This window comes from Triturus cristatus, chromosome 4_2 (genome assembly GCF_964204655.1).
Source record: "Triturus cristatus chromosome 4_2, aTriCri1.1, whole genome shotgun sequence".
In the NCBI taxonomy this organism is placed as follows: Eukaryota; Metazoa; Chordata; class Amphibia; order Caudata; family Salamandridae; genus Triturus; species Triturus cristatus.
Genome location: NC_140586.1, coordinates 804,207,208 through 804,234,522, shown reverse-complemented (window position 1 = coordinate 804,234,522; position 27,315 = coordinate 804,207,208).

The window sequence follows — 27,315 nt, the reverse complement described above, 5'->3', positions numbered from 1 at the left end:
TCAACAGGACACAACACAACCACAACAGGGTGAATGACCACCAGGTACTGGTGGGACGGGTGGAGATGGCCACGATGGCACACATGCACAATCAAGCAGAGCACAGTGCACACCTTCAATGACTCTGGGTCATCGCCCAGATCTATAGACCATCAAAATGTACAATGCCATGCTGTCTGAATATCAACATGGCGAGAAAGCAAAAGACACATAATTGATGGACGGAATGCAGAACAAATCAAAACATTCACCCCTAGTCAAGAGATCTGGGTTAAATCCATCATTCTTTTGCTGACCATGCCACCCCACTTTAGACCTGGCTATATGTAAATCAGTTTTGACCCTGTGCCTCATGGGAACAGTCCAGCCCGAACTGCCAAGCCAGGTCCTCCCTGAACCGGAAACAAGCATCCTAGGACCGGTTTCTGGGTTTCACCCCACTTCAGCCAGGATAGCTTGATTCCAGTGGCACAGTGAGCCCAGGACTCACGTCTGAGCATACCTGGCGCACTTAAGGCGAGAAAGCAAAAGACACACAATTGATGGACGGAATGCAGAACAAATCAAAACATTCACCCCCAGTCAAGAGATCCGGGTAAATCCATCATTCTTTTGCTCACCATGCCACCCCAGTTTAGACCTGGCTATATGCAAATCAGTCTTGACCCTGAGCCTCATGGGAACAGTCCAGCCAGAACTGCCAAGCCAGGTCCTCCCTGGATCGGAAACAAGCATCCTAGGACCGGTTTCGGGGTTTCACCCCTCTTCAGCCAGGATAGCTTGATTCCAGTGGTACAGTGAGCCCAGGACTCACGTCTGAGCATACCGGGCGCACTTAGGGCGAGAAAGCAAAAGACACACAATTGATGGACGGAATGTAGAACAAATCATAACATTCACCTCCAGCCACCCCAGTTTAAACTTGGCTATATGCAAATAAGTCTTGACCCTGTGCCTCATGGGAACAGTCCAGCCCGAACTGCCAAGCCAGGTCCTCCCTGGACTGGAAACAAGCATCCTAGGAACGGTTTCGGGATTTCACCCCTCTTCAGCCAGGATTGCTTGATTCCAGTGGCACAGTGAGCCCAGGACTCACGTCTGAGCATACCTGGCGCATTTAGGGCGAGAAAGCAAAAGACACACAATTGATGGACGGAATGCAGAACAAATCAAAACATTCACCCCCAGTCTAGAGATCTGGGTTAAATCCATCATTCTTTTGCTCACCATGCCATCCCAGTTTAGACCTGGCTATATGCAAATCAGTCTTGACCCTGTGCCTCATGGGAACAGTCCAGCCCGAACTGCCAAGCCAGGTCCTCCCTGGACCGGAAACAAGCATCCTAGGACCGGTTTCGGGGTTTCACCCCTCTTCAGCCAGGATAGCTTAAATCCAGTGGCACAATGAGCCCAGGATTCATGTCTGCGCATACCTGGCGCACTTAGGGCGAGAGACCAAAAGACACACAATTGATGGACGGAATGCAGAACAAATCAAAACATTCACCCCCAGTCAAGAGATCTGGGTTAAATCCATCATTCTTTTGCTCACCATGCCACCCCAGTTTAGACCTGGCTATATGCAAATCAGTCTTGACCCTGTGCCTCATGGGAACAGTACAGCCCGAACTGCCAAGCCAGGTCCTCCCTGGACCGGAAACAAGCATCCTAGGACCGGTTTCGGGGTTTCACCCCCTTCAGCCAGGATAGCTTGATTCCAGTGGCACAGTGAGCCCAGTACTCACGTCTGAGCATACCTGGCGCACTTAGGGCGAGAAAGCAAAAGACACACAATTGATGGACTGAATGCAGAACAAATCAAAACATTCACCCCCAGTCAAGAGATCGGGGTTAAATCCATCATTTTTTTGCTCACCATGCCACCCCAGTTTAGACCTGTCTATAAGCAAATCAGTCTTGACCCTGTGCCTCATGGGAACAGTCCAGCCCGAACTGCCAAGCCAGGTCCTCCCTGGACCGGAAACAAGCATCCTAGGAGCGGTTTTAGGGTTTCACCCCTCTTCAGTCTGGATAGCTTGATTCCAGTGGCACAGTGAGCCCAGGACTCACGTCTGAGCATACCTGGCGCACTTAGGGCGAGAAAGCAAAAGACACGCAATTGATGGACGGAATGCAGAACAAATCAAAACATTCACCCCCAGTCAAGAGATCTGGGTTAAATCCATCATTCTTTTGCTCACCATGTCACCCCAGTTTAGACCTGGCTATATGCAAATCAGTCTTGATCCTGTGCCTCATGGGAACAGCCCAGCCCAAAATGCCAAGCCAGGTCCTCCCTGGACCGAAAACAAGCATCCTAGGACCGGTTTCAGGGTTTCACCCCTCTTCAGTCTGGATAGCTTGATTCCAGTGGCACAGTGAGCCCAGGACTCACGTCTGAGCATACCTGGCGCACTTAGGGCGAGAAAGCAAAAGACACGCAATTGATGGACGGAATGCAGAACAAATCAAAACATTCACCCCCAGTCAAGAGATCTGGGTTAAATCCATCATTCTTTTGCTCACCATGTCACCCCAGTTTAGACCTGGCTATATGCAAATCAGTCTTGATCCTGTGCCTCATGGGAACAGCCCAGCCCAAAATGCCAAGCCAGGTCCTCCCTGGACCGAAAACAAGCATCCTAGGACCGGTTTCGGGGTTTCACCCAATTCCAGTGGCAAAGTGAGCCCAGTGAGCACAGTGAGCCCAGGACTCACGTCTGAGCATACCTGGCGCACTTAGGGCGAGAAAGTAAAAGACACACAATTGATGGACGGAATGCAGAGTGGGACGGGTATGCTCAGACGTGAGTCCCGAGCTCTCCATGCTACTAGAATCAAGCTATCCTGGCTGAAGAGGGGTGGAACCCCAAAACCGGTCCTAGGATGCTTGTTTCCAGTCCATGGAGGACTTGGCCTGGCAATTCGGGCTGGACTGTTCCCATGGGGCACAGGGTCAAGACTAATTTGCATATGGCTGGGTCCAAACTGGAATGGCATGGTGATCAAAAAAAAAGATGGATTTAGGCCCAGATCTCTGTACTGGGGTGAATGTATGACATTGTTCTGCATTTTGTCCATCAACAGTTCTTTATGCATTTGTCACCCCGAGTGGGATATAGCCAGGTCTAAACTGGGGTGGCATGGTGAGCAAAAGAATGATGGATTTAACCCAGATCTCTTGACTGGGGGTGAATGTTTTGATTTGTTCTGCATTCCGTCCATCAATTGTGTGTCTTTTGGTCTCTTGCCCTAAGTGCGCCAGGTATGCTCAGACGTGAGTCCTGTGCTCTCCATGCCACTGGAATCAAGCTATCCTGGCTGAAGAGGGGTGAAACCCTGAAACCGGTCCTAGGATGCTTGTTTCCAGTCCAGGGAGGACTGTTTAGGTATCACTTGATCACCCACCCAAGGATGCAAGCAAAAGGAATGTTTTGAGCACTCAATAGGTAGGAGTATTTTACTGAATATTCTTTAGGTAATGGAGTGCCCCTGCGTGAAGCGGTAACTTTGATGCTGCTGCACCCACACCATCCATATCTCCGCTCCCTGGTGTGCCATTATCTCACAGTGCGGCAGACGTATCCACTCCGGCACCTGATGTTTCAGTGGCACAGAGTGCCTCAGCCGGTACTGCTACACCCACAGGTGGGGCAGAGCACACATCCGGGGACGAGGACGTAGATGGGTTTGTGATCAGGAGGCACAAGCATTCATTTTCGCCACCTGGCCTGTTTCTGCTTGGTGCCACACATGGCCCCATGACCTCCCACTGACCCCCAATACACTCCGATGCACTCACCTTGGACAGCGACATGAACTGCCATATCCTGTTTGATGACCAATGACACAGCGACCAGACTGTGGACTGTACCCTTCCTCTTCTGCAGTACTTGTCATCCCCGGATGGACTCTGGCTGGCCCTCCATGGGCCCATATTGTGGAGTGTGCTTGGCATTGCCCTGTACCGCTCCAGCTGCAAAACTGCACTGGATGTGCAATAAACATCCAGTAATGCACTGCTGTGTTATGTCTTTCATCATTCATGTATGAATGTGTGGATGAATGAAGGGACAGGGATTTCCCTTGCCTCAATCATGCTCATCCTGTGGGATGCCAGTCAGAGGGTGCTACATTGCATATTGTGTTCCAGGTGCCGCAGACACTTCAACAGGGACACGCGCATCAGTCACTTCCATGTCCGAACATGGACTGAACCATGCCCAGAGCCCATGAGTCATTGTTGGAAGCCCTTCGCTGGTCCGGCGTATGGCAGGCCAGACCACTCCGCTTACGCTCCGAGGCAGGGCTCTCATTGATACATGTCGCAGGCGTACTTGCTGGTGGTGTGCAGGTCACTAGTCTAGTTGTCAGCATGTCACTGCCATTCCCTGAGGGCAGGTTTGCACATACACCACACCCATCCGCCACAGGCGTCACAGGCCATGTGACTCCGTCAACATAAGGGGCTGTCGACGTCACATTCCCCTCTGCCGGTGGTGACTGGATGACAGACGCTCCACAGTTTTCAATTATAAAGGGCCTATGAGTTGTTGCGCACAGGGTTAGTGGCACCTGAGGCCTTGCGACCGTCACAGGCCTACCACCACGTGGCGCTGACTGGGTTGCACAGGGATAGTGGCACCCGATGCTTTGTGGCCGGCACAGGCACCCCGCCTCGGGACGGTGACTTTGGTTGCACTGAGGTAGGGGCACCTTAAGTGCTGAGCGGGTGTGCAGCCTGCGATGATGCCCCTTCCCGGCAGTCTGGACAGCTCAGGTTTTGTGTGCCCTGCTGGACCGCAGTGTAGGCCAGAGCCAGCGGGCAGCACGGGCCTACCGCCATGTGGCGTCGCTTCCGGGATCTCAGAGTTAGTGACACCTATTGGGTTGAGCGGGTGTGCAGCCTGTGATGAGGCCGGGTGCACTGGTATGTCCTCTGCCATGGAGTAATCAAGACCCAGCACCACACGTGAGACCTGGTGGCCTGCGGAGCGGGGCTGCATGATGTGGAGAGTGGGCCCTGGACTTGTGGCTTGCAGCGGCACATGGTGGGACCTCCTGTCTGCACGCAGGTGGTGAAAGGTGAGCAGTGAGGCCTGGGTGCGCAGGGGCAGGCGTGCACCGCTGGGCGGCGGTAGGGGCTGGGGTGCATCTGCCTGGGTGCGCATGGGCTGTCAGGCGATGGTGTCTTGTGCAATTGTATGTACTTTGCCAGTCATGTATCTGGACTCTGTTTCAGATGACGGATCTGTTTCAGATGTGTGACCTGGTGAACTGCACTACATACCGGCACGTGGTTGGAGACACACCGGTGGCAGTAGGTGAGTAGTGTGGCCTGGGTGCGCATGGGCGGCACTCTCTCTCTCTCTTCCCTTCTCTTCTTCTCTCTCTCTCTCCCCCTCTCTTCTTATCTCTCTCTCCCCCTCTCTTCTTCTTTCTATCTCTCTACCCCTCTCTTCTTATCTCTCTCTCCCCCTCTCTTCTTCTTCTCTCTCTCTCTCTCTCCCCCTCTCTTCTTATCTCTCCCCTTTTCTCTCTCGCTGTCCTTTGATGTGCACAGGACACACCTTCTCATCATGATTTTTGTCTTGCAGGATGTGACCTACGGATTGTCCCGAGGGGAGCTGCCATGTTTCTTCAGTTCAGTGTTCATGTTAATAAAGTTTCATTTGTTGCTTCGAAAGTGAATGTGTGATGCTCATTTTTGTGACGACACATGCATGTCACCAGTTGTAACTGTGCGACATCATGCGGATTATTGTGTACATGTTGAGGTGTAGCTGATGTGGCATGCCTTTGGTCGGGGGGTGCTGGGGAGGGGGGGTCCTGGGGGTGGTGGCGGCGTGTGTTGTTGCCTTTTCGGCCCTCCAGGCTGCATGTTTAGTTGCCCGGGTACATCTGTTTTTCAGGTGTGGCTGCGGGCTGGGCTCCCTTTTGTGGTGCAGGCAGCCGTCCGACTTTGCACCAGATCAGAGCAGGTGTTATTTTCCTGCTGCTAACGCGCCTTATCGCCTGTTTTGTGTTCTTATTGCAGATCTGGCTGGTCGTTGAGAATGTTGTGGAGTGGTGTTGTCGCGGAGCTTGGCACAGGAACGCCTACTCTGCATCTCATTAGCGATAGTTGCGGGGTCATCTGTGGCGATGTTTTTTGCGGCTGCTATCACGGGTAAACTGGTGCTGTGTGATGTCAACACCAGCTTGTGATTGGGGCGATAACTTTATCTCTACTTTGGCTGCGATAAAGCGCCGTTTACACGGCAATAGATCTTTGTGAATATGCCCCAAAGTGCGTTCCATAAAGGAAAGAATCCCTATTCTAAAAATGGGACAAAAATGGTGTTAGCAGAAAAACCCATAAGGAGTTCAAGTTCAAGAGGTAAGAGTGAGATAGAGCATGAAGCTCAAATTCAATCAATCAATACTAGCAGAACTTTGCTTAAAGAGAGGTTCATGAAACTCAGTAAAGTCTCAAGCAATAAGGCAAAAATAATCATGCAGTAGCAGCGCAGGGACGGTACCCAGTGCCCGGAACTCGGGCCTCCGCAGCGGGGACCAGATGCATTGACTCACCTACTCTACAGGGAATCTTCTCAAACTTCAAGGTCACATAACACCCCCTTCATGTACTACCTTTTCGTTCCAAAACATTGATGACCAGCAACAATATATATGCCCCTTCTGTTGTTATAGGATATCCACATGCCATAATTTGCCAAACTGTTAGACGCCAGGAACTCCTCTAACAACCCCGAGGAATCAGGAGTGAACACTGAAGTTAGATATAAAGTTTTCTTCTGAATGCCTGCTCCCTTATTAAGCATAAGTTGGAGTTTGCCATTTTCCTTGCAGATCTTGATCCAGATGTAATTTTCATCACTGAAACCTGGGCCAACAAGGCTTCTGGACCTGACCTGGTAGATGCGATCCCGACCAATTACTCCATCCAGAGGGTGGATAGGTAGGGACGCATAGGCCTAGCTGTAATCTTTAAAGTGAAATATAAATGCCTGATAGAATCAGGTTTTAATCTACCGTCATGTGAAGTCCTCCAATTTAAATTACTGACCTCATCCACCTGCTCCTTTGGTGGGCTGCTGATATATAGACCCCCAGGTCAAAATATAAATTTCTTAGGGACCTTAAAATCCTTCTCAAACTACTGTTAGCAGAGAATTGAATAACCATCATGGGGGACTTTAACTTCTACTTGGAGGAGGAGGACAATCGTGATTCCAACCATCTACTAGATGTGCTTGCTAATCTCAACTGGTCGCCTCCCCTACTCATAAGGCGGGCCATATCCTAGATGGGATTTTCACCAATGTCTCCAGAGTGATCTATCAAGATATACTTCCCGTCAGCTGGTCTGACCATGAGGCAGTGGATTTTTACATTTCATCAACAGCAGGCAACATCAGAATTACACCTCAAACTGTAGAGAAATATAGAAACTGGAATGGGGTCTCTGCGGAGACATTAACCAGAACCTTAAATAACATTTGTTGCATAATCCCAGAGAACCCGGATATAGGAACAGAGACCTTTACCACCTGGTTAGAGATAGCAGCAGACATATTGGCACCCATGAAGTCAGTTGTATACAAAAGACTCTCTCCTTCTGCTCCCTGGTATAACGACAAACTTAGGACACTTATACAAGCCTGCCGTTGCCATGAGCGAGCTTAGAGGAAAAACCAAGACAACCAAGCAAGAGTCTCCTACAAAATCTCCATCAAAGATTATAAACTTGCTCAACTTGAAGAAAAGGCCAAGTATTGCACCCAGAAAATCGCAAACGTGACGTCCTCAAAAGAGCTGTTTAAGCTTGTTCAACTGCTCTCAGTCTCTCATTCCAGAGTTGAACCAGAGAGCTCGCAGATGTTCTGTAATCAGCTAGCCACCCGAAGCATGCCCCCCCCCCACTGTTCTCCATATGGCCGCCAGCAACATAGCTTTTCCACTCTCTGAGCTATTAAACAAGGTTATCCTTTCCGGAACTTAGCCAAAGAGTTGGAAACAGGCCATTATCAGGCCTCTTCTGAAGAAACCCAATCTGGATAACACAGACTGTAAGAACTATCGTCCTATCTCGCTATTACCGGTACCTGCTAAGTTCCTAGAAATGCATCTTAATATGCAGCTGATGGAGACTGCTGAACAACAACACTGGTTTAATGATGCCCAGTGTAGCTTCAGGAAACATCATGGGACAGAAACTGCGCTGATCTCAGCCATGCACAATATTAGACGCCAATTAGATGAAGGGCAGGGACTGCTGCTTATACTTTTGGATCTGTCAGCAGCATTCAATACCATCTCATCCAACCTGCTGCTTGTCAGACTCCAAGGATTGGGTATTAGGCATCAAGCCCTGGCCCTTCTGTCTTCCTTTCTATGGGAACGGTCTCAAAAGGTGAAGTTGCAGCACTTCTATTCTGAACCTTTCACCTTGCTGTGTGGAGTTCCTCAGGGCTCTGCTTTCAGTCCCACTCTCTTTAACCTTCATGTGGCACCCCTAGCTAGCATCAATCACTCCTGCGGAATGGAGACAGTGTCATACGCTGATGACACACAGATCATGGTAACTATTTCTAAGAACTCAGGTTCATTGTCCGAGAATGTTCGAGGCTGTAAGACTAAAGTGGCAGAATGGATGTCTACCAATTTTCTAAAACTAAATGGGGATAAGACGGAGGTGATGGTCTTTGGCCCAGGGGCAACAAGATGGAACAGCAGTTGCTGGCCCCATTCTCTAGGAATGTGTCCTCCTCTAGGAAACAAGGCCAAGAACCTTGGAGTTCTGATTGACCCTGACCTCAAGTTTAACGCCCAAACTAACCATACTGTTTCCACCTGCACCTAAATCCTAAGGATGCTGAAAAACTCTTTCCTTATATCCCACTCTCCGCACGTAAGCAGCTCTCCCTGGTAATGTCCAGACTGGATTATTGCAACTCACTCTACTTGGGTTCAAACAAAAATGTGCAGCACAAACTCCAGCTAGTGCAAAATGCCCTTGCAAGACTGGTTCTGGACATTCCCAAGAGACATTCTGCGGTGAAGGGATTGAAAACCCTACACTGGCGCACCATTAACAAATGCATCAGTTTCAAATTATGTATGGTCCATAAGGCGCTACATCTACTCTACCCTATGAGATTGAAAGCCATGTTCACATGGTACTCTCCTGGCAGATCCCTTCGTTCATCCTCTAGTCTATATCTTCATGTACCCAGAACAGTATGAAGAAATGGGGCGACAGAGCCTTTTCTATGGCTGCCAGTAAACTCTGGAATACTCTGCCGATAAATATCAAAGCCATCTCCCAGCATCTCCCTTTTGGAAAGGCCCTTCAAACCTGGCTATTCTGCCTATAGACCTTTTCATATCACCCTCTTGCAGACTTTCTTCTTTCTGGACATTCAAGCTACAGCGCCTTGATGCTCTTGGGTAACTGCTGCGCTTTATAAACTCAAAAATCAATCAATCAATCAAACCAGTAGCAACTGCAATCAGCAATAGGTTTAGAAAAGGATGGCAAATCAGCGTTCAGCCTTCAGCATTAAGCGGTTAGCATTTTGCTCAGAGTGGAATGGGGTAAGCGGTTAACCTACTCTAGGATCACACACTAATATAGACAGTCAATAAAAATGTTGCAGTCCATATAGCATCTTTTTCTCTTCTCATCCAATCAGCTTTCAAATTCTCTTGAGACCAGACTCTCCTCTTCCTGTCTCACGGTTTGTAGAATAGACAAAAAAAAGTTATCATGAAATATGAAACAATATCAAAATTGTGTCTACGTATGAGACCTTTCAATCCTCAGACCTTCTTTTCCCACGAGCCTGACCACATCTCTAACCTTCTAATAAAATTAATGGTATGTTAGCTAAACAAGGAACTATGTGAAATAGAAACATCAGCTACAACTAAATATTATTCAGCACCACATCTCTTTATTATTAAATGAGGAAAATATGTTAAAAGGGTCAAAATTTCTATTCATGCCATCATATTTTGTGTGTGAAATAAGATTTAATTCCATCTAACAATAAAGTGTTTCTAGCAAACATTTTCAAAATGTTATTTTCAATTTGAAACATTCTGCAGTGTTATATGAAGATTTTGTTAAAGACATTCCAAGTGAAGGTCAACTTTTAAAATTGTGCATGTTTTAGCACATTTGGTTGAACCATTTATAAAAGGAAGCTTGCTTTAGGCATTTTAAGGCCCAGTACTAATAAGCTTAGTTACCCACTACGTTTTGCACATAATAAATGTCATGTCAGTTCAATATAATTTGCACGTTAACATTGCACATATGAATTTAACTATTATCTTTTTATATTTTTAATAAAACTCTCTTCCAATTCCCCATCTGATGGTTAACTTAACCATCACACTTTTTCATGTAACTTCTGCTCAAAAGGCACTTTTATCATCAGTTGAGTGTTGTCTTCTTCTTTTCAAACTTGTGAATCATAATGAATTTCTATACGCGTCATCAAGACGATCATTTATTGCCAATTCATTTCCCATTCTCTTATTCAGTTCCCTGCTTCTACATCTGTGAATGCAGTATCTATAGCCTTTGAATAATGCAAATAGGAAAAGTAAACAAAACCTTTTATTAGTCTTGGCATAAAAATAGCTTCCAGGATTCCTCCTCCTGCAGTGGAAAACTAGTTTTCCGTTGTGTGTATCCCTTTTCCAAAGTTTCCTAAAACACTAAGGGGTCTATTAGGATGGTGGGCGGAGGTCCCACCACGGTGCTGGTGGTGGCAGAAAATGCTTTTTTCTGCACGCCAGCAGCGGCCCTTACGCCCGCCATTTTAATATGGCCAAACATAGCCCATTTCCCGTCCGCCGCGGTGCGCCGCAAACCGCCATCAAAGTTCACCCGCCACCACAGCGGAGTGATCCAATGGAGACTCACCGCTGTGCGGAATGACGTTCCATCTGCTGTACAAATCAGGATGCCCCAAACAGCCAGATGCACCGCAGCGGAGAAACCCCCCAACAAGAGACAGCGGAAGCACGACAGCGGAGCGCGAAACCAGAGTCCCGGTCCCTTCCACCCGGTCCCGACCGCAGTGGATCCAGCTCTACACGTCTTCCTGGTGCTGTACCAGATACACCATCATCAACTCATGCACCGTCGCGGACGTCGCCACAGGTATGCAAACACACAACTCCACACACAACCACAACACACAACTCCAGGGCTGATTTAGGGTTCCTGTCCACACCAGACACCCTGGTAGGAACAGGAACACATCCACAAGTGTATCCACACATGTCTTACCTGTCACAAAATCAAATCTCCGCATCCAGGTCACCCACCATCCGCGATATTGATGCAATGTCCCGGTCACGTCACCGCAGCGGTGAAGACGCGGGAAAACATGCGCACAATGCAGTGCCAGCGCCAGGCATGGGCAGTGCACAAAGCTCATAGGGCCACACCTCCACCCTCCACACACTAGGCCCCCCTCCCCATGTAGGGACATGCCATGTGCCTCTCCTGTGCTACCCCATGTACAACAACCACCCAGGTGAACCCACACCCTGCGCCACACACCAAACTAAGGAGACAGCCTCAGCAGGTGGGGCTGCAGAGGAACACACAACACAGAAACACAGGGACAAGGCAACCCTTACACCACACCTACACTACACTCATGGCAACAAAACTGAGTCCAAGCACAAAATGAGCAAACAATCACTCAACTGGACACACAGCCTGTCAAGTCACACAGACACAACCCACACTGACACACAGCCACATACTCAGACCGGATGTCAGCAGCAATGGAAGACAACAAATAGGAAAGCTAAAGTGAGGTGCACACCAATGAAAGGCCAAGGAGACAACCACTAAGCATGTGTACATCACATGCAATATAAGAAACATATAACAACACCCTTAGCCCATCAAATCACACATGGTTGGCACAGTGTGTGAAATAAAACCACTGTCACCTCTGTGCAACAACTCAGGGAGACAGCAAAGCAAACCATGCATGGGCCCAGGAATGAAAGGAAGTCTCTGAAGTCAAACAGTGAATAGCCACACATCTGCATCCAACTACTTGACAGGTGTGTGTCAGCAACACAACACACAGGGACCATTGTTACACCCCATGACTGTCAAACACAAGTAGGATCCTTCACACATCCCCCCGCAACTCACACCTGCAGCACACAACACCAGTGTCAAACACACAGAAGGGTGCCAATAATGTCCAGTCAATACACTGACAAACAATCACACTCCCTGGGGGGCAACCACAAACAGCACATACACACACACACTCAGGGATGCCTGAACCAATGCTGGCACCAAAACAACAAACACCAAACTCAATAACAACATACACAGGAGTACAACAAGACCAGATCTGACCAGTGCAGCAAAAGTAGAAAGGCAATGGGAGCACAGAGAGCACAGGAGAACACAACATCATCACTCAGCAACAATGCACAGACGACATTCCCCAACCCAGACAAGAAGTGCATCATCTCAAAACAATCATGGACACAAACTGGGACCAATGGGCTTACAATGAAACACAGACAGACACACTACACTACCCATCAAGTCAACATGTTGACATAGTGTACATGCACATGTCCCATCCTGACAAAGGACAGCTTACACATGAGAGGAGAAAACCCCAAGAATGCACCCAAAACAAGTCCAGGAACAAGAACAGCCCTAAGTGCATGTGACAGACACAGAAGTAATGCACACTACAATGGAAAAACACATCTGAATAAATCACAACACCCTAACAAAACACACACACTGACATGCAAATAGAACATCATACACAGAGCATCTGTCAGCTGCAAGAGGCAACACAGCCCAAACACTGCACATATCCACATCAAACACACAACAGATGCACATGCCAATACATCATATTACAAACACAGCTGGACATCAGGGGATGCACACCAGGCAAGGACAAGGCAACATACACTCACAGCACTGCATGCATGACAAGCAGTGTGTGCACACCAAACATACCAGTCCCACACAGATATGATTGACACAACATAAACCCACACAACACTAATCAGCACAGCACAAAGACAACACCACACTCAGGAAGGGAAGCAGTACCACAGCAAACACACATACAGCTAACCCAACAGCCACAGATACACAAGTCTGGGACTCCCAGGTGACAACAACATGACTAGAGGACTGTTTAGCACAAACAGTAGAACTGCATATGAGCAACCATGTCTGCAAAACAATACAAGAAAATCACATATAACCAATTGGTCAACTGTCCTAAGTGGCACATTGGTCCTGTGCACAGATCAGCACCACAAAGCATAGTGTAACTAATAAACTGATAGGGAGGCACACACACTGGCAATCCAAGGGGACAGCTGACATGAGAATGAAGTGGTGTGTACGCCAGTAGTGGGCAGATGAGGAGTGCCCCATAAAAAAATAGATGGAGTGCAGACTCATAATGGGTAGGCATTAGAAGCACAGATAGGGAATGGTATGACTCCACACCACACATGCCATAATGGAGCCGAAAAAGCCCCAAGTGACAGAAATGCATGAGAAAACACACCTACAATGTCAGTGTGGCTGAGCAGGGCTGCACAGTGAGTACAAACAGTATCAAGACACATGGCTGATCAACAAAACACAACACTGACTTGCCAGTCACACACTCTGCATACTCACAATTGCCACAAACAACAAGTAGGTGTCCCCCAGAAGTGCAAGGACACACCAACACACTGCACAGTGCACAGCCTACAGCTCCCACATGTGCGCACAGTCACAAGCGCCGGGCTGACCAATCCAAACAACAGGCACTCAAGTCCTGGGTGACACATGTGTGCAGTTGACATTGCAGAGGCACACACCCAACAACACTACTGACAAAGTCACCCCGTTCACACTGCACACTTCATGACCACCCAAGCGCACACACTGAATTTAACCCATGTGACTAGGGCGGTCCACAAGAAAGGAAGGTGCACTCTAAGTGAGGTCAGTCAGGAAGCGAACGTTATCCAAAAATCTTCTTTTTATTGGTGTAGTTTAGTTAAAACGGGCACACACTAGATGTGCATACACCAACACTGCTGTGCACACATCAAGAAAGCTCACACAGACATGATGACCCTGGCCAGCCAGCCTGCAATACTGTGGATAGAATCCCACTTTGTGCCGGCACTGTATAAACATGACATGTGTACAATATAGCTACTCTGACCAAAGAGTGATTATGATAACAGTAGTTCATCACAACCCAACATCATTGCACCCCCAAGCCTCAGAGTCAAGAAGAACTGAAGTGCCTGTCACCTCTTTAAACCCTGAAAAAAGTGAAACAAGCCATTGGCAATGTTGAAGTGGCATATAGAGCAAGTGTCACAGGAAACCATACCCACACGGAAAACGCTTTATTTAGCAAGGACACTGACAAGGCAGACAACAGGAGTAACTGTTTTTATTCACATATCACACAGATAGGCACCAAACATAGACAAAAGCAAGGCCAGTGGCCAGGACAAAGTGCAGAGTATGTCCATGAGATCCTGCACAGGGAAGGGGTAAACAGCAGTGAACATCAAGGCCAGTGGCCAGTCCAAGGTGCAGAGTAAGTACATGAGAACCTGCACAGGGAATAGTTAACACAGCAAAGAGCAACAAGGCCAGTGTCCAGTACAAAGTGCAGAGTAAGTACATGAGAAGCTGCAAAGGGAAGGGGCAAACAACAAGGCCAGTGGCCAGGCCAAGGTGCAGAGTATGCCCATGAGAAGCTGCACAGGGAAGGGTAAAACAGAAAGGCCAGTGGCCAGTCCAAGGTGCAGAGTATGTCCATGAGAAGCTGCACAGGGAAGGGGCAAACAGCAAGGCAAGACGGCAGTCCATTTTGCAGAGTATGTCCATGAGATCCTGCACAAGGAAGGGGTAAACAGCAGTGAACATCAAGGTCATTGGCCCTCCAAGGTGCAGAGTAAGTACATGAGTACATGAGCAGTAGGTGAGTAGTGTGGCCTGGGTGCGCATGGGCGGCACTCTCTCTCTCTCTCCCCCTCTCTTCTTATCTCTCTCTCCCCCTCTCTTCTTCTCTCTATCTCTCTACCCCTCTCTTCTTATCTCTCTCTCCCCCTCTCTTCTTCTTCTCTCTCTCTCTCTCTCTCTCTCCCCCTCTCTTCTTATCTCTCCCCTTTTCTCTCTCGCTGTCCTTTGATGTGCACAGGACACACCTTCTCATCATGATTTTTGTCTTGCAGGATGTGACCTACGGATTGTCCTGAGGGGAGCTGCCATGTTTCTTCAGTTCAGTGTTCATGTTAATAAAGTTTCATTTGTTGCTTCGAAAGTGAATGTGTGATGCTCATTTTTGTGACGACACATGCATGTCACCAGTTGTAATTGTGCGACATCATGCGGATTATTGTGTACATGTTGAGGTGTAGCTGATGTGGCATGCCTTTGGTCGGGGGGTGCTGGGGAGGGGGGGTCCTGGGGGTGGTGGCGGCGTGTGTTGTTGCCTTTTCGGCCCTCCAGGCTGCATGTTTAGTTGCCCGGGTGCATCTGTTTTTCAGGTGTGGCTGCGGGCTGGGCTCCCTTTTGTGGTGCAGGCAGCCGTCCGACTTTGCACCAGATCAGAGCAGGTGTTATTTTCCTGCTGCTAACGCGCCTTATCGCCTGTTTTGTGTTCTTATTGCAGATCTGGCTGGTCGTTGAGAATGTTGTGGAGTGGTGTTGTCGCGGAGCTTGGCACAGGAACGCCTACTCTGCATCTCATTAGCGATAGTTGCGGGGTCATCTGTGGCGATGTTTTTTGCGGCTGCTATCACGGGTAAACTGGTGCTGTGTGATGTCAACACCAGCTTGTGATTGGGGCGATAACTTTATCTCTACTTTGGCTGCGATAAAGCGCCGTTTACACGGCAATAGATCTTTGTGAATATGCCCCAAAGTGCGTTCCATAAAGGAAAGAATCCCTATTCTAAGAATGGGACAAAAATGGTGTTAGCAGAAAAACCCATAAGGAGTTCAAGTTCAAGAGGTAAGAGTGAGATAGAGCATGAAGCTCAAATTCAATCAATCAATACTAGCAGAACTTTGCTTAAAGAGAGGTTCATGAAACTCAGTAAAGTCTCAAGCAATAAGGCAAAAATAATCATGCAGTAGCAGCGCAGGGACGGTACCCAGTGCCCGGAACTCGGGCCTCCGCAGCGGGGACCAGATGCATTGACTCACCTACTCTACAGGGAATCTTCTCAAACTTCAAGGTCACATAACACCCCCTTCATGTACTACCTTTTCGTTCCAAAACATTGATGACCAGCAACAATATATATGCCCCTTCTGTTGTTATAGGATATCCACATGCCATAATTTGTCCAAACTGTTAGACGCCAGGAACTCCTCTAACAACCCCGAGGAATCAGGAGTGAACACTGAAGTTAGATATAAAGTTTTCTTCTGAATGCCTGCTCCCTTATTAAGCATAAGTTGGAGTTTGCCATTTTCCTTGCAGATCTTGATCCAGATGTAATTTTCATCACTGAAACCTGGGCCAACAAGGCTTCTGGACCTGACCTGGTAGATGCGATCCCGACCAATTACTCCATCCAGAGGGTGGATAGGTAGGGACGCATAGGCCTAGCTGTAATCTTTAAAGTGAAATATAAATGCCTGATAGAATCAGGTTTTAATCTACCGTCATGTGAAGTCCTCCAATTTAAATTACTGACCTCATCCACCTGCTCCTTTGGTGGGCTGCTGATATATAGACCCCCAGGTCAAAATATAAATTTCTTAGGGACCTTAAAATCCTTCTCAAACTACTGTTAGCAGAGAATTGAATAACCATCATGGGGGACTTTAAATTCTACTTGGAGGAGGAGGACAATCGTGATTCCAACCATCTACTAGATGTGCTTGCTAATCTCAACTGGTCGCCTCCCCTACTCATAAGGCGGGCCATATCCTAGATGGGATTTTCACTAATGTCTCCAGAGTGATCTATCAAGATATACTTCCCGTCAGCTGGTCTGACCATGAGGCAGTGGATTTTTACATTTCATCAACAGCAGGCAACATCACAATTACACCTCAAACTGTAGAGAAATATAGAAACTGGAATGGGGTCTCTGCGGAGACATTAACCAGAACCTTAAATAACATTTGTTGCATAATCCCAGAGAACCCGGATATAGGAACAGAGACCTTTACCACCTGGTTAGAGATAGCAGCAGACATATTGGCACCCATGAAGTCAGTTGTATACAAAAGACTCTCTCCTTCTGCTCCCTGGTATAACGACAAACTTAGGACACTTATACAAGCCTGCCGTCGCCATGAGCGAGCTTGGAGGAAAAACCAAGACAACCAAGCAAGAGTCTCCTACAAAATCTCCATCAAAGATTATAAACTTGCTCAACTTGAAGAAAAGGCCAAGTATTGCACCCAGAAAATCGAAAACGCGACGTCCTCAAAAGAGCTGTTTAAGCTTGTTCAACTGCTCTCAGTCTCTCATTCCAGAGTTGAACCAGAGAGCTCGCAGATGTTCTGTAATCAGCTAGCCACCCGAAGCATGCCCCCCCCCACTGTTCTCCATATGGCCGCCAGCAACATAGCTTTTCCACTCTCTGAGCTATTAAACAAGGTTATCCTTTCCAGGTCTTAGCCAAAGAGTTGGAAACAGGCCATTATCAGGCCTCTACTGAAGAAACCCAATCTGGATAACACAGACTGTAAGAATGTTCTGCTCGATTTTCCCGGCTTTCTTGTGAGGCACAATGATTGAATGTGACTTCAGTCTCTTACCATTCAAGCCTAAGGGTTAGAGTAGTGAATGGAGCCTATTTACTAGGCACTTCGACATGATTCTGTGCTCTTCCCCATAGATCAGGGCTCGCACACATAGCCTAGGGGATAGATTCGTTAGTATTAGGGATAACCTGTCCTGTAGTGAGGGTATTTCATGGAGCTGTGTTGAATTCAGGCCTGGTAGGCCTCAAACGGGAGAGACTCCATCTTTCTTTCTGCTCCGGCAGCTTGGGATGCTTCTAGGTCAAAAGTAATGTTTTAGTTATGAGGTGTTATTCGCTTGGAGAGAACCGGTTCAGGCTGGCCCTTATCGAAGGATTGTATTTTTCTTCATGCCGAAGACACTACATCAGGCCGGCCGGCTGGGAACGTGTCCTTGGTACGGGGAGGTACAAGAATTTGGTGGGCGGCAGGTTACGGGCCGGAATTTTCCATGAGGAAATGCACCTCTATATTAGTGAAAGTCTGAGGCAGTTACATGTTCAGTCCGTAGGCGGCATCTAGCCGTTAGCAGTAAAGCTACTACTTATTCCAGGGAAGACAGACGCCATCTTGAAGGCGGAGAAGAACCGAGAGACAGATGCTTTCCTAGCAGAATAGCCAGAGAGGAGAGAGTAGCCGATAAGGAAGAGGTCCCAGTGACTCGGAGAAGGGTGATTCCAGGCGAGCTGAGGCACAGACGAGAAGGGAACCTAGATGACCACTGAGTGCAGGCTACATACTACTAAGGTGATGTCGACCCTTTCTTATTAGAGTGTACAACTTAATCTTTCACTTTTCTTTGCAGGTTATGTGTTATATCGTAATGTTATGTGATTGTGTATGTAATGAGTAATAAAGTATCCAGTTTGTAGTGAACCGACATGTGCTGCGTGTTCTTGTATAAGAGGGTAGCCTATTCTTCTAGTCAGCTGCGGCTACATGAACAGATGTTAACCCTGATCAGGTAAGTGGTAACTGAATAGGGGAAAGAGGAGCCCCTCGAACCTGAGAACAGGCTATGCTCGAACTGGCAATCCTTGTGTGATCTGATGAATAGTGAGACTGATTCCCTTTTTGTATGTTATGGTGATCATAGGATGAACTGTGAGACTGCCGTCTAGGTAGAGAGGTCTGGATTCGTAGGGGATCACGAGGCCGCCGATTGTGCTGAGACTGCCGTCTGGGCAGAGAGGTCTGGGTTCGTATGGGACCGCGAGGCCGCCACTTGTGATACTGTCGTATGGGCAGAGAGGTCTGGATTCGTAGGGGATCGCGAGGCCGCCGATTGTGCTGAGACTGCCGTCTGGGTAGAGAGGTCTGGGTTCGTATGGGACCGCGAGGCCGCCACTAGTGATACTGTCGTATGGGCAGAGAGGTCTGGGTTCGTATGGGACCGCGAGGCCGCCACTTGTGATACTGTCGTATGGGTAGAGAGGTCTGGATCCGGATGGGATCGCGAGGCCGCCACTTGTGATCTGAGACTGCCGTCTGGGTAGAGAGGTCTGGGTTCGTATGGGACCGCGAGGCCGCCACTTGTGATACTGTCGTATGGGCAGAGAGGTCTGGGTTCGTATGGGACCGCGAGGCCGCCACTTGTGATACTGTCGTATGGGCAGAGAGGTCTGGATCCGTATGGGATCGCGAGGCCGCCGATTGTGAGGTCTTGGTATGCATAGTAGGAATCCCCTGTCCTTAGGTGATAGATATATGTGGTTGCAGGATTGTAAATAGGTTCTAGGGAGGGGGTAACGTTCTGGCTGGGTTAGTGAGGCTCTGATGAGCGGGTTCTATCTGATCCGAAAACCCAAGCAGAACATTTGGCGTCACGAACCGTTTACGAAACCTGTGTGCGTTGTGGTTGTATCGTGTTTGCTTTCGGCGTGTGCGTGGTTTCGTTTGTGCATTATTTCTATATAATTGTTTGTTATTTTCTTTTCTCTTTCTTCTTTTTCTTTTTCTCTTTTTCTTTCTTTTCGAAGATGTTTTCTAGAAAGTCGAAATCTACTTTTAAGTTGCCCGTTGATATTCCCGGCTGGGATTCAACGCCTTATGAAGCCTTAGCCCGTGAGAGGCTGATTCTACTGGTTTGAGTGAGAATTGGAATTCTTTTTTGGAGCTGGCGGAGCCGGCTAATGTGATTACTTGTTTACAGAAGGCGCCGGTATCTAAGGGTGATGAGCTTCCCGTTTTGGGACGCAGAGGTTGGATTGTTCTGTCTGCGTACAGAATTCTGCATGAGAGGTTGTTGAAGGTACAGAACTTGCATAAGGATTTGGAAGCGAACTTTGTTGAGATTCAGAATGCTCATACTTTGTTGCGGTGTCAAAATAAGTTGCTTGCTGATAAACTTGAGACGTACCAAACTATTGCCGAGAGGGCGGCTGTGCGAATTGCTCGTTATAAATACAAGAATCGGCGTGGTCGGGTCTCGACGCGAAAGGTGCGTCTGGTCGTGGCGAAAGCCGGACTGGATTGGAATCCTGATGAATGGGATGGTAATATCGGGAACTCGAGTGATTCTCCTTCCTCGGGTGAGGAGTCTGCCAAGCGCGAGTCCTCTCGCTCCGGCCGTGCTTGTAAATCTGCTTCTTGCGCCTCTGATGGTGCACCCCGTGATTCCGCTCGTCCTTCGAGCGGGGTCGATGCTTCTTCCACTGATTGTTCCTCTACGTGTACTGGTCGAGCTCCTTGTGATGCTCATCCCGCGGTCTCGGCGCATCCAGTTTTTCGGCGGAAGGTACAGCAGGCTCCCGGTGCTCCGAATGGTATTGCTTTAGACTCTTTGGAGGATTTTACTCAACAAGAAATTAGTGATATTTTGCAGCGATTTCGGCAGCGAGCTGGTGAGCCCTTACTCACATGGATGGTGCGCCTTTATGAACTGGGCGCTGCTGGCATTATGTTGGATGCTGGCGATTGTTTGAAGTTTTGTTCCTTGAGTTCGGATTCTACTGTACAGGATCATTTTCGTAACTTTAATGCTGGTGGTCAAATTTCTTTGCTTCAATTGGCGACTGAGGGTTGTAATCAAAAATATCCTACTGAGTCTGACTGGCCTCTGAATGACAAACCGTGGTATACTTTGCGCGATGCTGCGCAACGTCTTAAAGAGGAGGTGATGAAAACGTCAATTTTTCTAAATACTGCCGACAGGTTGCTTGATGGTTTCTTGACATCTTCTGTGCGGAATCGTATTATTCGTTCTTCCCCTGTTGCTTATAAGCAGGTCATGATGACTTTATTGATTAATCAGACTCGTAACATGTTATCTGTGGTGCTGGAATCGGTACGCCAACTCGGTGAGTTGGGTGAGTGGTTTAAACCTGAACGGCGGTCCCGGCCTGACACTCGTACTCCTGGTGACAATAAACTTACTAGACGTGATATGTTTTTTGGTCTTATGGCCGATGGTGTGCGGAAGGAGGACATTGATGGTGAGACTACTTCTCGTTTGTGGGAAATGTTTCGCAAACGTGGCTTGGATCGAAAGGAGGGTGCCCGGCGTGTTCGGACGACTGAGTGTGATCGTGGTTTTTCTGACGGTAGCGGTGATGACGACCGCCGTGGGCGCTCTGATCGTCGTGATGATCGACGTTATGTGCGTGATTTGTCCCCCCGTCGTGAGAGAGACAGGGAGAGAGAGGGGGAAAGAGAGAGGGGGAGAGATGATTATGTTAACAGCAGACGTAGAGATGATAGGGATCAATCCCCTGAGTTGAGAAGGAGAGAGGATCGACACATATTGGCCGATCGAAACCCGCAGTACAATGCAGGGAACAGTAATCCATTTCGTAATGGAGATGGATATGAACAGGAGGTATCGATACCTAGGAAACGTGAGAGTCTTTATCCTGATTTATCCTGGTACACAGAACACAGTAAAAAGGACTAGGAAATAGGTCAAGCTCCAGTACACAGATGGGCTCACAGAGAAAATAGACCCTATGTAGATATTGATATTTATTGGAGACATCGTAATATCCAAAGGGCCCGAGCATTGGTAGATACAGGAGCGGAGGCCACTCTTATTCATGGAAAATCAAAGAAGTTTAAAGGTCAGCCTTTTACAATTACCGGATTAGGTGGAAAGGAAACTCCCGCAGTTCAAACCTTACTTGAAATGAGAATAGGTAGAATTCCTAGAAAAGAATACTCTGTATTAGTGGTGCCACTCTTAGAATTCATAATTGGAATTGATATTTTGAAAGGAATGACTTTGCACTTAGATGATGGATGTTACCAATTTGGAACTAAACATTATATATCGTCCAGGCCTGTACGGGTTGGTCGTTTAAGAATGCCCCCCATAAAAGTTCCCCAGGCGACAAAAGTGGTTCGTCAGAAGCAGTATCGTATTCCAGGTGGTCATGAAGAGATTAGTACCACTATTCAGGAGTTGGTGGATGCAGGAGTTATAACCCCAGTTACTTCTGCTTGGAATAATCCTGTTTGGCCTGTACGTAAGAGTGATAATTCTTGGCGCATGACTGTTGATTATCGAGAATTGAATAGACACACACCCTCTTTGACTGTTGCAGTACCGGATGTTATTACCCTAATTGAAAGAATCCAAAAACATCCAGGTACATGGTATGCGTCCATTGATATTGCTAATACTTTCTTTTCGATTCCGATTGCCCCTGAGTGTCAGGAACAATTCAGTTTTACGTGGAACGGGCGTCAGATGACGTTTAGAAGTCTTCCTCAGGGCTATGTGCATAGTCCTACGATATGTCACCGGCTGGTGGCAGAGCATTTGGCTGAGGTACCGGTTCATCCGCAAATTCAGATATGTCACTATATTGATGATATTTTGACCCAAGGCGAATCACAAGAGGAAGTTCAGACCCAATTGGATAGAGTCATTGAGTGCTTGCGTGAGAAAGGTTGGGAAATCAACCCGGATAAATTACAAGGTCCGTCCCAGGCTGTGAAATTTTTGGGTATTAATTGGCATGAAGGGCACCGAGAAGTGATCCCTCAGGTTAAACAGAAAATTCTTGATTTTGCAGTTCCGAGAAATAGGAAAGAAGCCCAAAGCTTCATTGGTTTGTTTGGTTTTTGGCGCCAGCATATTCCTCATTTGAGTCAAATATTGGCCCCTTTGTACCAGGTCACTCGTAAAAAGAATGCATTTGAATGGGGTAAACCACAGCAAGATGCGTTCAGTCTGGCAAAAGAAGCAATTCAGCATGCTCTGGATTTATGGCCTGTATGTGATGGTGATGTGGATTTGAATGTGTCTGTACAAGGCCTTTATGCGAATTGGAGTTTGTGGCAGAAACAAGGCAAGAGTAGAGTACCGTTAGGTTTCTGGACCAAAAAGTTACCTGATGCTGGTGAGCGTTATACACCTTTTGAGAAACAGTTACTTGCATGTTATTGGGCTCTGGTGGATACCGAGCAATTGACTTTGGGACATGATATAGTTTTGCGACCTGAAATTCCTATCATGCAGTGGGTTATGAGTTCGCCGAAAACTCACCGAATTGGACACGCTCAAGAGGCGAGTGTGATTAAATGGAAATGGTATATACAAGACAGGGCACGTGTGGGACAAAAAGGAGTTGCATCTTTGCATGAGCAGGTGGCACGGGCGCCATCAACTGAGACTGAGAGTGAATGTTCCGTACCTTTAGTACAGGAGTCTCCTGTTAAGTGGGGTAAACCTTTTGATGATTTGTCCGCAGAGGACAGAAACCATGTCTGGTTTACGGATGGTTCAGCAAGGTTCATAGGGACGAAACGGCATTGGAAGGCAGTGTCCTATAATCCGATCACACAAAAATTGCTGAGTACAACTGGTGAGGGTAAGAGCAGTCAATTTGCTGAACTCTATGCTGTTTATCAAGTTCTGAAACAAGAGTTACCTGGCACATGTCATATTTTTACCGATTCTTGGTCTACTGCCAATGGACTGGCAGTTTGGTTACCAACTTGGCATTCCCATAGTTGGAAAATCCATTCAAAAGAACTGTGGGGAAAAGAATTATGGCAGGAGATTTGGGAAATGCTCCCACAGAGTACTGTTACAATCTTCCATGTGGATGCTCATACCCCGATAGACTCTCTTGACAAATTCTTTCATAATATTGCAGATGAGAAATCTAAAATTGCTGAGGCAGTGGTGGATACGCAAGATTCTGATATTGCGGGATTGGCGAAATGGGCCCACCAGAAAGCAGGACTCTTTGGAGAGAAAGCCACTAGCAGGTGGGCTGCTGATCGAGGAATTTATATTCCCCTAGATTTAATCAAAAATGTTATTCTACATTGTCCCATTTGTCAGCATATCAGGCAGCGCAAAGTGCCCCAAATTGTTAAAGGTCATTTACATCGCGGGAAATTGCCCGCTCAAATTTGGCAGATTGATTACATTGGTCCACTTCCTATGAGTAGGAATTGTCAATATGTTTGCACCATTGTTGATACATACAGTGGCCTGTTGGTGGCCCTTCCCTGTAAGCAAGCTACCCAACTGAATACTATTAAAACATTGGAATTGATTATGATGTATTATGGTGTGCCATTCCAAATTCAATCTGATAATGCATCCCATTTTCGTGGAAGATTGGTACAGGAATCCTGTGTGGAAAACAATATTGAATGGGTGTTTCATATACCATATTATCCACAGGCCTCGGGTCTTGTGGAGAGGTTGAATGGCCTGCTGAAAGACCAATTGCGCAAATTAACAGATGACAAGTATAAGAATTGGCGAGACTTTTTGCCTCAAGCGTTATTGATTTTAAATAACCGTCCTTTTCTAAATGCTGAATCCCCACTTATGCGTTTGTTTCCTCCGAATGTTGATGCTAAGCCCAATGAGATCAGAGAGACTGTGATGTACTGGGAGATTACTCCCGGAGCTTTGGCTCCATGTAGAGCGACCCCAGGGTCGGCAGGTTTAGACTTGCATGCCATGAATGACACCGTTATAAAAAGTAAGGATCGAGTCATCATTGAAACCGGTGTTGGTGTTCATATACCAACTGGAAATTTCGGATTAATCGCCCCTAGATCGGGGCTGGCTGTAAAAGGCATTCAGGTGCTTGGAGGAATCATTGATAGTGATTATCAGGGAGAGATTAAGGTGCTCCTGCTGAATAGCAGTGAGGTTGACTTACTGATACATCAAACTGACCGAGTGGCTCAATTGCTAATAATGCCTGTCTTCAGTGGTGAGATGACAAAAGGCACTGCCCCAACGTTGCTAACTGTACGAGGCCAGAAAGGTTTTGGCTCCACAGATAATCCTGGGGCCAGAGTTTGGGTGCAGTCGCCTAAGAATCCCCCTGAACAAGCAGAAGTCATTGCAACCGGTCAAGACAACACCATTTTAGTTATGAGACCAGGGAAAGATAGCTGGGAAGCAGTCCCGGCTGACAAATGTTACTTACGAGAATGAATAATGCCTGTATTTGATTCTTTTTCAGATCATTCTTTGGACTGTTGCTGCAGGATGTGTCGGCGTTGGACTCCTTTTGGGCTGGTACGACGAGAGAAGAGGGATCCCATCAACCCGGGCTGAGTTGAGAACCCGAGTGTCGCGTTCCTTCGCTGCGTGGGATTCGTCGCCGAACTTTTGGATTACATTGGCCAAGCAAGTGACTAAAGCACCTCATTTCTGCTTGACACCGATGAGATCGGTGACGGATATACTGGCAACTTGTTTGGTTGCTGTCCCTGCTTCATTGGAGACTTTGACTCATATTTTTAATATATCAAATGCTCGCCCCAATGTTCTTCTGGGCGATTTCGCTGCCCATGAGTATTGCCCCTTGTGTACTGTACTGTCAGACCCGATACCGCCCGTCCAGTCCCAAATAGTTACCTATAATATCACACAGGGTGATCTATGTTTTTTCCTTACTTGTGATCCTAGTGCGATTTCTGAATGAATGCGTTTCAAATTGAAAGGTGCCACTTCATTCACCGCTCATGAACGAACTTTGTGCCTTCAAAGGACACCGAAAACATGTACTTCTGTTCAGAATAACATGACTTGCAAGAGTATGGTAGTTACCCCCAGTCACTATCGCACGATGTTACTACCTGCCGGATGGCTTTTCTCATGTGGTAATACTTCCTGGCCATATATCCCCGCAAATATTTCTGGAGGCCCTTGTGCCATTACTAGACTGAGCTTATTAATGTTCTCATCACATCCGAATGCCAACTCTCGTGTGATTCGAGATACAGTGAGGTTACAGGAGGATTGTGACTCATCTTTGCATTTATATTCCAAGTCTGAATACCTTAGCCTGGCTGTTTCAATTGTTGGTGTTCCTGCTATGGCAGTTTATAATGCCAAATCTATTGGAAAAATGGCCTGCTGGATGGTAAAATCCATCAATCATACTTCTACAATCCTGTCTGACATGCTATTAGACGCCCAGGGTGAACGAAGGGCTATCTTGCAAAATCGAGCGGCCATTGATTATCTTTTGCTTAAACATGGACACGATTGTTCTGATTTTGAGGGTCTTTGTTGTTTTAACTTGTCGGATCATACAAAATCCATTCAGGTTCACATTGATAAATTACATGACTTGACAGAAGAAGTTAGAAAACACATTGACCAGGGCTGGTTTGACTGGCTCTTTAATTGGTTACCTGATTTGCATTTGTTACGTCAAATATTAGGAGGTATTCTGATTGCTATCGGCATTTTGATTTCTATCTGTTGCTTTATTCAGTGTATTCCTTCACTACTTCAATTCTGCACACCTGGTACTAGACATAGATCAGTTAGTCTTGTTTCATATTATTCTTCCACAGATATTAGTTCTGTTTAATGAATGTATAATAGACTGAAGTCAAGGGTGAAATGTTCTGCTCGATTTTCCCGGCTTTCTTGTGAGGCACAATGATTGAATGTGACTTCAGTCTCTTACCATTCAAGCCTAAGGGTTAGAGTAGTGAATGGAGCCTATTTACTAGGCACTTCGACATGATTCTGTGCTCTTCCCCATAGATCAGGGCTCGCACACATAGCCTAGGGGATAGATTCGTTAGTATTAGGGATAACCTGTCCTGTAGTGAGGGTATTTCATGGAGCTGTGTTGAATTCAGGCCTGGTAGGCCTCAAACGGGAGAGACTCCATCTTTCTTTCTGCTCCGGCAGCTTGGGATGCTTCTAGGTCAAAAGTAATGTTTTAGTTATGAGGTGTTATTCGCTTGGAGAGAACCGGTTCAGGCCGGCCCTTATCGAAGGATTGTATTTTTCTTCATGCCGAAGACACTACATCAGGCCGGCCGGCTGGGAACGTGTCCTTGGTACGGGGAGGTACAAGAATTTGGTGGGCGGCAGGTTACGGGCCGGAATTTTCCATGAGGAAATGCACCTCTATATTAGTGAAAGTCTGAGGCAGTTACATGTTCAGTCCGTAGGCGGCATCTAGCCGTTAGCAGTAAAGCTACTACTTATTCCAGGGAAGACAGACGCCATCTTGAAGGCGGAGAAGAACCGAGAGACAGATGCTTTCCTAGCAGAATAG